Genomic DNA, 13080 nt, shown 5'->3' with positions numbered 1-13080 from the left:
GGTGATATCATGCTCAGTCTCATTTTTAAGCACTACAGAGACTTTACGAGATGGATGCTTAGGTAAGTCAAGAAGACAGCTTGCAACTAAAAGTCCTCCAGGAACAGAAGAATGAGAGGGGGGTTCCATCACTACCCACCTATCCGTCACTTGTCCTTTTACACTCACAACTCCCTCCATGACAAGATTCTGCCCTGCGGGTACGATAGCGGCATCAGTGGTGGGAAGTCTGACAACTCCTACATTACTGTTTACTCTCTGATTCCGTCGATATTCGATCGTTCTCACTACTGCCTTATAACCAAATGGAATGAATTTGCATACAGTGTTATTGGCTTCAAGATGCTTCCCATATGCCAAGTCTAAAGTATTGGTACCTATGAGCACTTTTGGCTGAGCAGTACCTCTTGTATCAGGAATAACCAGCGCAAGCGTTGACACTTCAACAGTACTCCCAAGAAAGTCCTCAGGGAACTTGACCCTCATTTCTACATACCCCAAATAGGGTACTTCCTGTCCATTTGCAGCCTCCACTTCCAGCAGATTCTCCAAAGGGATTATACTCAGCTCAGGCAGAGTTTGCTCATGATAGGATTTTGAGATTGTCGTCACTTGCGACCCTGTGTCCAGGAGGCAGGAACATAGTTTCCCTTCTATGTACACTTGAGCAGTACACCTGGCCCCTATCAGCCCCTTTGGGAGGCTGGCCAACTGACCTCTGCTGTCGGAAAACTCTGAACTACCCCTTCCTCCTGTGGATCCTTTGAGACTAGTTTTGCATATGGTAGCCCTTGTACGTCTCGCTACAGGGGCTAATTCCAGTTTAAAGACTCTGAGACCCCTTGGCACTGTTGGCGGTCCCACATACTCTGCCGTTCCCTCAGCTGCTTCCGTTTTTCATTCACTAAAGATGGGTTTGGATCGTTCTCGCAACCAGACACGATATGTCCATCTTCGCCACAGCGGAAACAATAACCTGGCTTAGGTCTATCTAGGGACTTTGGTAAAACAGCTGAACCAGTGGGCTTAAAGTAAGCTGGTTTGGTCTCACGGTCTTCTTTTTGCTTCTGAGGTTTTTGGGATCCAAGCTTTGTGAACTGACTCTGAAGTTCTGCAATCTGTTTCTTCAAATGGAGCACATCATCACTCTCCGTCTGTTTGGCCTTCTGCTTACTGAGCTGATTTTGAAGTTTTGTAACTTGCCGTCTTAGTTCTGCAATCTCTCTCCCCTCTGATGCCGCACCATGATCCAAGTCGAAAGAGCTTGTGGATACAACATTTGAGCTGACTTTATGTCGATGCACATTCAGATGCTGACGCATACGGCTCTCTTTGGCAGAATGTCGATTTTCTTCACTGCGCAACTGCAGAAGCAGTTCAGAAAATGAAGGTGGACTCTCTCGTTTAGCCTCGAGCTGGAGGTTTGTTATCAACGCGTCATTCCAACAGCCTCGACAGAACTGTTTTAAGAGCTGTTTATCAGCCTCAGCATTGGAAACGGCACCTCTTTTAATTGCTTTTAAGAGAGCTGCTTGTAAGCGCTGTAGGTACAAGGAAGGCTTTTCACCTGTATTTTGCAATGTGTTCAAGAATCTGGCAAAAAGATCGTCTCCATCCTCAACTGCATCAAAAGCGGAATCCAGAATGTCGAGGTATGCATTAGGTAGAGCTGTAGCACCCAGATGCCTCACAATTTCCGATGCTGGAGGTAATAAACTGTCTAATATTTTCCTCGATCGGTGCAAATCAGAAAGAGAAGGATCTTGGAGAATCAGTTCAACACTCCCTCTCCAGGCATCATAATCAACTTCAGTGGTTGGACGTGGAATTTTCCCAGAGAACACTCTAAGTCTGAAAGGTGCATGCATGTGGGAAATGCCCTCATTTTTTATTAGATGTTCAACTACCACACGCTGGATCTCGGGTGGGTTTACATCAGCCACATCGAAAGCTGACATTTTCTTTTCAAAGACCACTGAACGTACGGTCTCTGGGCTTTGACACCCTTCTGCACTTTTCCCTTCCTTGAATGAAGTAAGAGGGTCATGTGTGGGAGTGCCAGTCCCCAAGGAAAGCTTTGGTTCGTTCTCATCTGTTGCGATTTCAGCACATGATGTAGTGGCTTGAGATAACTGTTCTTGCAGAAGTTCCTCAAAAGTCTTTCCACTAATTGTAGCTAATTTCTGCAACTCAGCAAAATAACAGGCGGTAGCTTGCTTGGTTGCTGCTGGCACGTAGGCACTTGACAAGAGTGATATGACATAAGAGACATTATGAGAGCTTCTGAAAGTGTAGGGTAACACTGGCTCAAGAGTTACAAGGGCAGAACAGCTTTCATATTCTACAATAACGTCTCTGTGAAAAGGCGACTTTGGGTCATCTACTCTCAAATGTCTACTAACGTGTCCGTGCTTATTTAGGAATTCAACCAAGTCTTCGTCACACTCTGTGTCAGTCAACCCACGAACTATCACGGAGTTCGCAACTTTAACATTCTCAGTTTCAACGATATCCATGTTTCTAAGGACTAACGTGATCTCAAATTTGTATAATCTGATTTCTTTTTATTTCTTTTTTTTTTTTAGGAACCCGTTCAGGATATATTTACTACCACTGTTCTCCTGGCTGGCTCGCCAAGATTTATGTAACAAGGGCCCTCAACGTAGGTTGGAGCAATGGACCAGGTTCTAGGTCAGTGGAGAACAAAATATTGGCAGTAAATGAATCACAGACATCAAATAAGGAAAGTATTTGTAATTGTAAATTGAATGGTCACATACATAAAATGTAACAGAATTTGAAACAACAACAATAACAAAACAATAAAATGATACACAACGTTATGAATTCTCTGTTGTCTTTGGGTTTTCTTATCTTATTATTTTAAGATTTAAATGTTTTTTTTTTCCTCTTGAAACAACTTAATGTTATCTATTTTATCTCTGTTGATATATATCTTTAGTAAGACTTTTATTAGATTGTTCTGTATTTTTGTATTAGAGTTTGGGGTTCTTATTCTATTTTGCTTTTGGTGTTATAATTTCCTATACCGCTTTAGACAAACCAAATAATCCCTTAAACAAAATAAAAATGGTGTATTACCACAATTTTACCAAATGAAACGTTTTATCACACTGAAAGTGTAAAAGGAAATTCAATATTTATATGTGACTCACATTCGATAACATTCAATAAACAATACCCTTGTTTTTAACTCTTTGTCTGAATTGTCTCTTGAATATCGTCCAGACAGTTCCTTAAGAGGTCCAGTGGGAAAATGCACAATCAGTTCAATCCTACCAGTTCGAAGAAATGATCCAAACAGAAAAGAATGTCCTCCTAACTGAAGAAGTTGATGTCTCTAGCGCAACGAAAACCTTGTGGTACAGTGTCTTTTCCCCAGGCTCAGAAATCAGCATTCAAATCTTGGTGGCTCGCCATCTCAAATCCATGAGAGAAATTTTCCAATGAAGCAATAAACCTGACCTGTTTTACCAAAACAGTGTCATAAACACTCAATATTATTTCTTTATAACTTTGTTCTGCTTTTTAAACAGTTTAAACATCCATTTTCACTTTCATGACGAACGTGTGTTATCTCACAGGCATATTGAGAATGTGCAAATTAATATTCATTCATGGCTAAGCAAAAATGTGTTACTCAACATTTCAAAAATCATATTAACATTCAGAAAATATGTAAATAAACTTCACAACGTGCACAATATGCATAATAACATAATACATCCTTCATAGAAAATAAAACACAAATAAACTCACCAAATCCAGAGTTTTCACAGTTTTTTAAACACCCGCTTCAGATCAAAGGAGCTTCACAATCGGCTAGAATCCGCACTTAAATCAGCCATCACCATTCTAAAATGATTTATCATCGTCAACCACAAAGTTTTATAAAGTTGCTTATAACCTTATTAAATTAATTTAAACAATATAAACCTTATTAGTCCTTTCTGCATCACTCGTCTCGTGTTCAGCGCGTCTCTTGCACTTCCCGTGTCTCATCTGCTGACGTCATACGCAACTCGTGTACGTGTAATACATCACATGTTCAGTGCTATATTATAATGCATATTATTTTTATTTATACTTATTTAATTCACAATGTATATGACTAGATCGTTTCTACTTTTTAATTAAAAGTTTAACTATTAGAATATGCAATTATATTTATTTATTTTTGGCACTACATTTAACATGGGTTACACACAACATCAATAACAAACACATGTTTGGTGGTGTATTTTACATTATTCACACAGACCTCTTTCACACGTGGAAGTGTTTTACCTGCTAAATCTATGGCATGACAACTTTTGTGGCTTTTAAAGGATTAGTTCACCCCAAAAGGAAAATGTCCTAATAATTTACTCACCCCAATGCCATCCAAGATATCCATGTCTTTCTTTCCTCAGTGGAAGAGAAATTATGTTTTTTGAGGAAAACATTTCTGGATTTTTCATCTAACAATGGACTTCATTGATTACCATCGTTTTTAAGTCCAAATCAATGCAGTTTCAAAAGTCTTTGAAGTGTTTAAACGGGCTGTACGCGATCACAGCTGAAGAAGAGGTTGTTATCTAGTGAAACGATAGGTCATTTTCAAAAAAAATTATAATTGATAGACTTTTTACCTTCAATAGTTTGGATTGAGCTGATCAACAAAAGGACAGGGAACTACGTCATCGCGTTGAGAAGTTACGCCGGTGCCAGCAATACTATTTGAACTACTATTCATATTCATCAGAATGTTATTCATTTACTATTCATATTCATATTCACTGAATACTATTACTATATATATATAATAGCAAACAATACTATTTGAACTATCCGCCTACGTACGGTCGCATTGTAAACAGTGGGGCGGTACTTCTGCCCGGCGTCGGCGTGACCTTTCAACGTGGCTTTTCAAACGTCATGATTGGAGCGTTTGGGCTATGAATTACAGAACAAAACGACACACACACATACACATGGCGCAAACACGGAGCGGAAAAGACCCACTCGCGAAATTACTAAACAAGCTGCGCGAGAATGAAACCTGATCGCCGAACACGGAGGGGCGGGGTTCGGCAGCCGAACATTCGGTGCGTCCAGTTTCTATGGTATTTGAAGAAACACACAACATAGTGTGATATTAAGGTGTTGAACGGATTAAATGAGGGGGGATGAAATGCTCCATTCTTCCAAAATATATTCCCTCATTTACACACGCCACAGAGCATGATATGATGTTAATTGCTTAATTGAATCATGCAATATACCTGTATGAAATCTTCTGCACACTCATCCTTCTTCCACATTCAACACAGTTTTTACTTTAATTTATTTTAAGTTTTTACTGTCCATCTATCTCACTATCTGTATTGGATAGAAATACATACATGAGATAGATGGACAGATAGAAAGAGGTTGGCTCTTAAAATTAGGTTTTATTAACAAAGTTAGGGAGGAGCACGTTCAGATAATTAACACAAGTGGAGAGCACTCAGCAATCAATGGTAAGAGGTAGGGCTGAAACGATTCATCGAGTTACTCGATTAACTCGATTACAAAAATTCCTTGAGGCAAAAACTCTGCCTCGAAGCCTCGTTAAATTCCTATGACGTGCACTATACGCGCAGGGATCTGATTGTTTCACATTGTTGTTCAATGTTCAGGAAACACACCATAGCGCATGATACATTTTTAATTTAGTTGGCGCGATGGCGGAGAGTAAAGATGTCCATAAACGGCAGAGAATGTCTAAAGTTTGCCGTTTCACCAAGCGTCGCTCAAACAAGGTAACGTAGCCTAAGCCTATACATTGATGTTCGCTGATTTTAATCCCATACTGTATTTGTAGCGATGCCGTGATGCGGTTTGACTAGATGTTTAGCTTTGATGTTTTTAAGTAGTAAACGTATTCATGCATTTCTTAATGTTGGGTTTGCATCTTTTCTTTATTCCAGAGAATTTGATGTTTTGTATCAATTATCTTTGAATTGATTATGAAATTGGCATGATACATTTACCTGACATAATAAATAGTTACATTTGATTATACTAACTGACTTTGACATTATTTTCATTGAAGAGTTAAACGGAATAGTCAAACATTCGCTCATAATTAATGATCCACAGATATCAGTGCGAGCTTACAATGGGTACTGTAGATTACCGTTAGATGACACACCAAATCAATGGAAAAACGGTATTTCTCAAAAAATAAACAGCAACATTTAGAAACGATAGCCGTTGCAGAACTCTGCAGTCTTGTTAATTGAATATTTTTACTATATTTTGACTGGAAGGAAGTAAGGAACCATGGACAATGGTTTACAATGGCGAGAAGCCTACAGAATATAAAGCAATAAAAACAAGGACAAAAAAAAAATCTGATTAAATGTTGAGTAATGTAACACTTAAAGTTGAAAAAAATGAATGACAAAAGAGAAAAAACAATGCTCCAGATTGGCAGAAAAAAAAACGTGGTGCAGACACGAAATATACTTCCCATTGAAATACAGTAGATTGAAAGTCATGCTGAGTGACACGAAAAAAAAGGGGAAATTCGTGTTCACAAACACGAATCAATAGATTAAATTTCATGACTATGTCACAAACTGCCATGAGACTGGGTTGTACCAGCATAGTTTGAGGTAGATTGAGCTGTTCCTGCGTCTTGCGGAGTTCTCGTCGTCTTTGCCAGCTGTGAGAGAATGCTCCATTCATTGAACGACAGATGCCAAAAGCACAATCAGTTCTTACCTTTTCCTTTTGTAGTGAATAATTCAGTGCCACATTCAAGTTATGGCCAAAACAGTTTAGCCATGGCCATTTGAGTTCCGAATGGCCGCAACGATATTGGCCTAGTTATCAGTTGTGATGCAAGAAATTTTACTCTCTTCTGTCCCAATCACGCACGACCTCTGTCAGCGCCTCAGCCAGAACATCTGCAGTGTGGTTCTCCAGGACGAATATTGTGTCAAGACATTTTGCGTTCAGTTTCCAATCCTCTGAAATATAATGGACTGTAACGGACATGTAGGGGGTCATATTTATGCTTGACCACATGTCTGTGTTCAAAGCGCCAAAGTCAACTGATTTAAATCCTTAGTGATGATCTCACTTGTTTTGTTGTACAGATCAGGGATAGCAGTTTTGGAGAAATACTGGCGCCCCGGCAGCTCATACTGTTGGTCAAACGTATGAAGTAGTTGTTTAAAACTTTCCTTTTCAACTGTATGATAGGGAACTATCTCCTTTGCGATATACTTAAACAGCTGGTGTGCACTGGGCCCATTTTTCACTGTTTCGTTTGTACTTGGTGCTCTTTGAAAAAGCTTTGACGATGGATGGCTGAAGTGTTGGATCTTTGCCAGCTGTCACTGCAGCTTTATTGGTGCTAGTTCAGCAGCCTCAGCCGGGTGGTGAGTTCGCAAATGTACGAACAGGTTAGTTGTTTGAGACTCCGTCACGGACACAACTTTCGTGCAAAGTTTGCAGATTGCTTGTGTTATGTCCTCCAGCTCGCCATTCGCATCTGATTTAAAACCAATAAATTGCCAAATAGGTGAAGTGACATTTTGCTTGTTAACCAACTCCATCTTTGCTTGCAGAATTATTGACAATGATTCAAATTTCCAGTGCGTCATTTCCCGAGATAAAAAGTAATGTAAATTAATTAGATAATTCAATTAGTGAAATGTGTAGAAAAGTACATAAATAAGTTGAAAAATTATTAAATAAATTATGAAATAAGTAAATTATTGCCCCGCCTGCCCCCACGCGATAATATTGTGTATCGCCGATCTCACAGGCTGACGATGTGTCGATCTGAAAATGAAGCATTTCGCCCAACACTAATAGTCAACATCAACCAAACTGTCCTAAAATTGAATGTTCAGCCCTTGAATAGATACAACATGATAATAACAAATGAAAAATCTGACATGAAAAAAAAAAAAAAATCAAAGCAACGTAAAAACTATGATAATGGGAAATGACATAGCACAGTGGGAATTAAGACAATTCATGAAGGAAAATAAAAATAGAACTAAAATACCTTTTAAAATAGATCCAAATGGGTACTCGGACGCAATCTGCCAATACTGCGGACCCAATCTGCCAATTATACCTAATTAATTTAAGGCTACAGTTTAAATTAAAGCAAATATTAACACTAGGGGTGTCTCCGACTAAGGATTTACACATTCGAATCAGAATTGTCGAATCTTTCTATAGTCGACTGATAGTCGAATCATCTATGTGTGTGTGAATGGCTTGGGAGGGGCACGACACTAAGTAGTCAGCAGGTAAAACTATTTTTATTTTATTTTACACACTGCACACAGCAACAACTTTTAATAAAGCGACCAAAACTGCCTGCCAACTGACAGACGAACTGACAATGGCTTTCTTATGTAAACCTCCATGCATATCGACCATTTTTTACAGTCTATAGTATGGATGCGTATTTCGCATGCATAACCGTCTCTCTTTTGGGAACTGTGTATCCTGGCTCAAGTGTGCGCATTAATTCTTTAAAACCTTCACCATCCACAACATTCACTGGCCTCATGTCGAGCGCAATAAACTCATCAATTTTGTCTGTGATTTCTCTTTTGCTTTTCTCGGACAATGGCGGTCTCAAATCTAGCTTTCTTTGAGTTAGTTTTGGCGCAGCTCCGGTACTACTACTAAATTAACTGCCGTCATCAGTCTGATGCTGTGGGTGGATCTAGAAAAAAGACAAACATATTTTAAGTCCCAACATATGATATTACTATTCGTAAATTAAAAGCGCCATTATATATGAAAGAGTGAACTGTCTTTATTGGTAAGAAACGTACCCGTTTGGAAAGCCATGTTTGTTGTTGATGAGTGGTAGGACATGAGCTGTTGGCACAACTTGCATTTTACTTTTTTTGGATCATCTTTTACCCTTTCAAAGTGCATCCACACTTTAGATTTTCTTATTCCAGACATTAAGTAATCCCTGCCGCCAAGATGCTCCTCGTCTGTCACGGATCAGGGAAAGTGAAACTTAAATCTGACACAGGGGTGGTTGGATTTATTCACACACGTTAAAAATATTTATTGAACGCTTCTTTCTTTTCACGTTTTTTTTTTTTTTTTTTTTTTTTACAGCATTATCATAACTAGTGCAAAATGAAAGCACACATTGAACTCCGAGAAAACGCTATGCTTGAGGAAACAGTTTGTGAAAAGGCAACTACAAATGATGCCCGTGTAAGAGACTGTGAACGCATTGAATAGGATATGTTTAGTTGGTGAATAGCATAGGCTACTATTACACAGTAGTGATAACGTTAAGCGCACCAGAATGAAATATAATATTCAGAAGTAAACAGCATAGCTAACATATAGATTAAGTTAACATCCACAAATGAATAAGCATGTCGATTCAGGGAGCAGTGCAAAGTGCCCGTGCAAAATCTGTTTTTGTGTGTGTTTTTAGTAATTGTTGGTTTCTTGGTAAAGAAAACACATTTTTACTCAAATTAATCAAAATGGATTTATCACATTTTGGAACCAAATTATAATATTCAGAAGTAAACAGTGTAGCTGACTGAGTGTTTATGTCAGAATGTTTATTTTTAAACCACAACCTTCTTGGGGCTTCTTTGACCGATACAACTCTCTAATGTCAGAATGTTTATTTTTAAACCAAAACCTTTTAAAAATGATATATTTAACGATATCTTTAGCATTTCTCATCCAAACAACGTCAAACTTGGCACTGCACTTACTCGTGCCCGTAGCGAGACACTATCGGACTAACGGTTCGAGAGATATGCGGTTAACAGACACACAGACAGACATACAGACACACAGACAGACAGACAGACAGACGTTCCTGTAATTTATAGATAGATTAAAGGCTGTATAACTTAATATAACCATACAAAACCAGTAGTTCTGTGTGAAATTAGACATTGAGCACCCCCATATTGCCAAAATGGTATGATCCTCGTTTCATAACACCCGCGAAGATTCGACTGTCAGATCGGTGGTCGAATCAGGCTCCGCATATCGATGCATCGAATCTTCGACTATTCGGGGTCACCATCATGAAGGTAATATGATGCCATAAAGAATCGCATGCGCAGGGTAAGATTTGTGGAACTGTACATAAGATTGCAAGTGTAAATTAAATTTGCATGCGCAGGGTAAGATTTGTAAAGGTGTAAATCGCCTTTTAAGTGTAAGAAAAAAATATTTGCAGCATTTTACTGTTATTCGTAAGTGTAATCCATGTATTGTGAAACTGCAGCTTCATGCTAACGCAAAATAAATAGGATCTGTATTCTTCTGACTTCCATTTTTCCGCGCTTACACTTTTGGTTCGGTTTTTGCGCACAAATACGGCCAAAAGTATTGCAGGCCTATGAACAGCAATTTGCAACTGAAAGCAACAGAGTCAGGAACTGCAAAACAGATTCATTGCGTAAAATCAAACTTTGTGTAAAAAAATAAACTGTTGCAAATGTCTAAATGACTTCTTGTGTGCATGGGTCAAAAAAGTTCCCGAAATAACCAGATTTGTACAGTTGCGTCTTTCTTTTACATGCGCTTCCAGTTTTGGCACGATTCTCTCACTCACTGAGTTTTGCAAGTGCAAAGAGGAGGGCGGGTCCACCTTCTTCATGTAGCCAATCAAATGAGCTTCTCGCTGACTCTAGGTTTACTCTTATCTGACTGGTTCAATGAACACGCCAGCCACCAGAACACATCTTATTCTTCATTTGGCTCAGAAGCGTTCTCGTTGCCAAAATGATACTTTTTTCTATTTAGCACCAAAAAGGGTTCTGCTATTGTTACAAGCTGAAGAACCCTAATTTGGTACCGTTTAGAAGCATTTTTCATGGCTCCACCGGAGACCCTCTGATGTGCAGCTCCACCGTTTATATATTATTTCTATAACTGTATCCACTGTATGTCCGAGTGATTTCACTGTATTCCTCCTTTTGATTCTAAACTGAACTCAAATGGCACTGAGAATTGGATAATAGACCAACATAAATGACTTAATTGGGGAACTTGAGAGATGAAACCATGCTGATGGCTTGGGTCTGTTGGAGTAGTGAGTTTGATGTGATTAAACTCAAGGTTCTGTGGGGTGTGGACTGGACTGACTCCATTCCTAGAGCTTCCCAACAAATCTTTGGGGTTTGGACTGATGTGGCAGTGAACCCGAGGTTACCCCGTGAGTCAGTCCTAGAGCTCCCCCTGTCCGATTTTAGGGGGAAATCGGGTCCATCGGAGACGTCCAATAGATTTCTTAGGCGCACTGAAAGAACACCACAGACACAGTGTAATCACCATGGTAAAATCTCACAGTAAAACTGGGAGTTGTGAAAAATATACACCGGTGTTTTGCCAGATGAGAAGTTTATCTATTTATCATGTTTTTACTCTTTTAATTCATTTTATAACTGTTTATAACTGTTAATTTTCCTTGCTTTTATTGTGTGATTATTTTAGTTCCTTTCTGTGTAAAGCACTTTGAATTGCCATAGTGTATGAAATGTGCTATATAAATAAACTTGCCTTGCCTTCAGTGCCAGCGACTCCGCTCAGTACCTCCGGTCTTCCGTCTTTGGATCCACCAGCTCAGTCTCCGTCGCTCGTCACCCAGAAGTCCACAGCCTTGCCAGCAACATCTGGGCCCGTCCCTCAATGGACTCTGCCGTGGGCTGTCGGCTCTGGGATGCTCTGGGTCTGTGTCATCGGCCAACCACCATGTTCACCACCAGGGGTTCGGGTATCATCATCCCGCCTTGTCTGCGCTCACCACTCCTTCACCATCACCTCGCCCTCCTCCAAAACCCAATATGTTACCACTATGTTCTGTAAGTTTCTGTTTTCAAGGACCTGCAGTTTGTTTTAATTTGTCACGTGTCTTTGGTTATGGTCATTATTAGATCATTTGGTTTCCATGAATTATCTCGTTTGTGTTTATTTTGTTCCCTTGGATTCATTCTCTGTGCGATCACCGTTTTGTTTAGTTATGTTTGTCTTTGCCTGCCTGAGGTATTGTGATTAAACTTTGAGTGTTATGAACTTGATCTTTCTGTCTTCGCCATCCTGCCTGAAACACCACTGTGACATTGGACTGTATATACATTTGGCTCTACACCACTTTCTTCATCATTGTATTTGAGTTAACATTTATTTCGAGTAAGGAAAATAATTGATATGAACTGATGACAGTATGAATGATCATGAATGTGACAAGAGATCAGCAGAATGAAACACAGAGACGATCTCCTGATAGTGTGCTTTATTTTTCCACACAGTCTGACACTAAATGAATTATGCAGATCAGCGACGGTACACACACTCACAGTATCGCTGTTAAACACAGATGATCACAGTGTAATTCCAGTCTTTCAGGAGCTTCAGAGCTCAATCTGCTGCCTTCATCACCACAACATCTTCTTATGAAATGTAGGTGTTTTATCCTTTATTAGATCTCCATGAGCACAACAGCTTTATATGACAGGAGCGACACACACACACACACCCACACACACACACACACACCCACACACACACACACCAGCCTCTGTGCCTCAGCTCACACTGAAACATCTCTATCATGAACATGACAAAGTCAAGATGATATTTGTGTGTGCTTATAATCAAAGACACACAGAAGGTGTTCAGGGTCAATATGACAGACTGAAATGTGTGAAATATTTCTGATCGTAACGAATCCTCTTGAGATTAGACAGAATCAGCTGGAAGGAAGACATCTGATATCAGCGAGTGTTTGTTTCAGTCTCAACAAGCTTTGATTCTCAGTAGAGACTGTAGTTTCAGACTCTGCTTTATTCAGTCTTTCTTGGAATATTATTATTTATCACAAACTCTGTGCTTTTACTTCACGACAACTGACTTTCAGGACGTTATGAACAGGGATCGTCTTGTTTTCTGCAGGAACAAGACGACACAAGAAGATGGAAACCAATCTCTGATGGAAACATTAATGACACAGAATCGTAGGTGAAATTCACAACATTGTATGTCACATGATGTAATCTCTGGATA

This window comes from Scardinius erythrophthalmus (genome assembly GCF_964197995.2).
Source record: "Scardinius erythrophthalmus genome assembly, chromosome: 4".
In the NCBI taxonomy this organism is placed as follows: domain Eukaryota; kingdom Metazoa; phylum Chordata; class Actinopteri; order Cypriniformes; family Leuciscidae; genus Scardinius; species Scardinius erythrophthalmus.
This window is presented reverse-complemented; position numbering follows the sequence as displayed.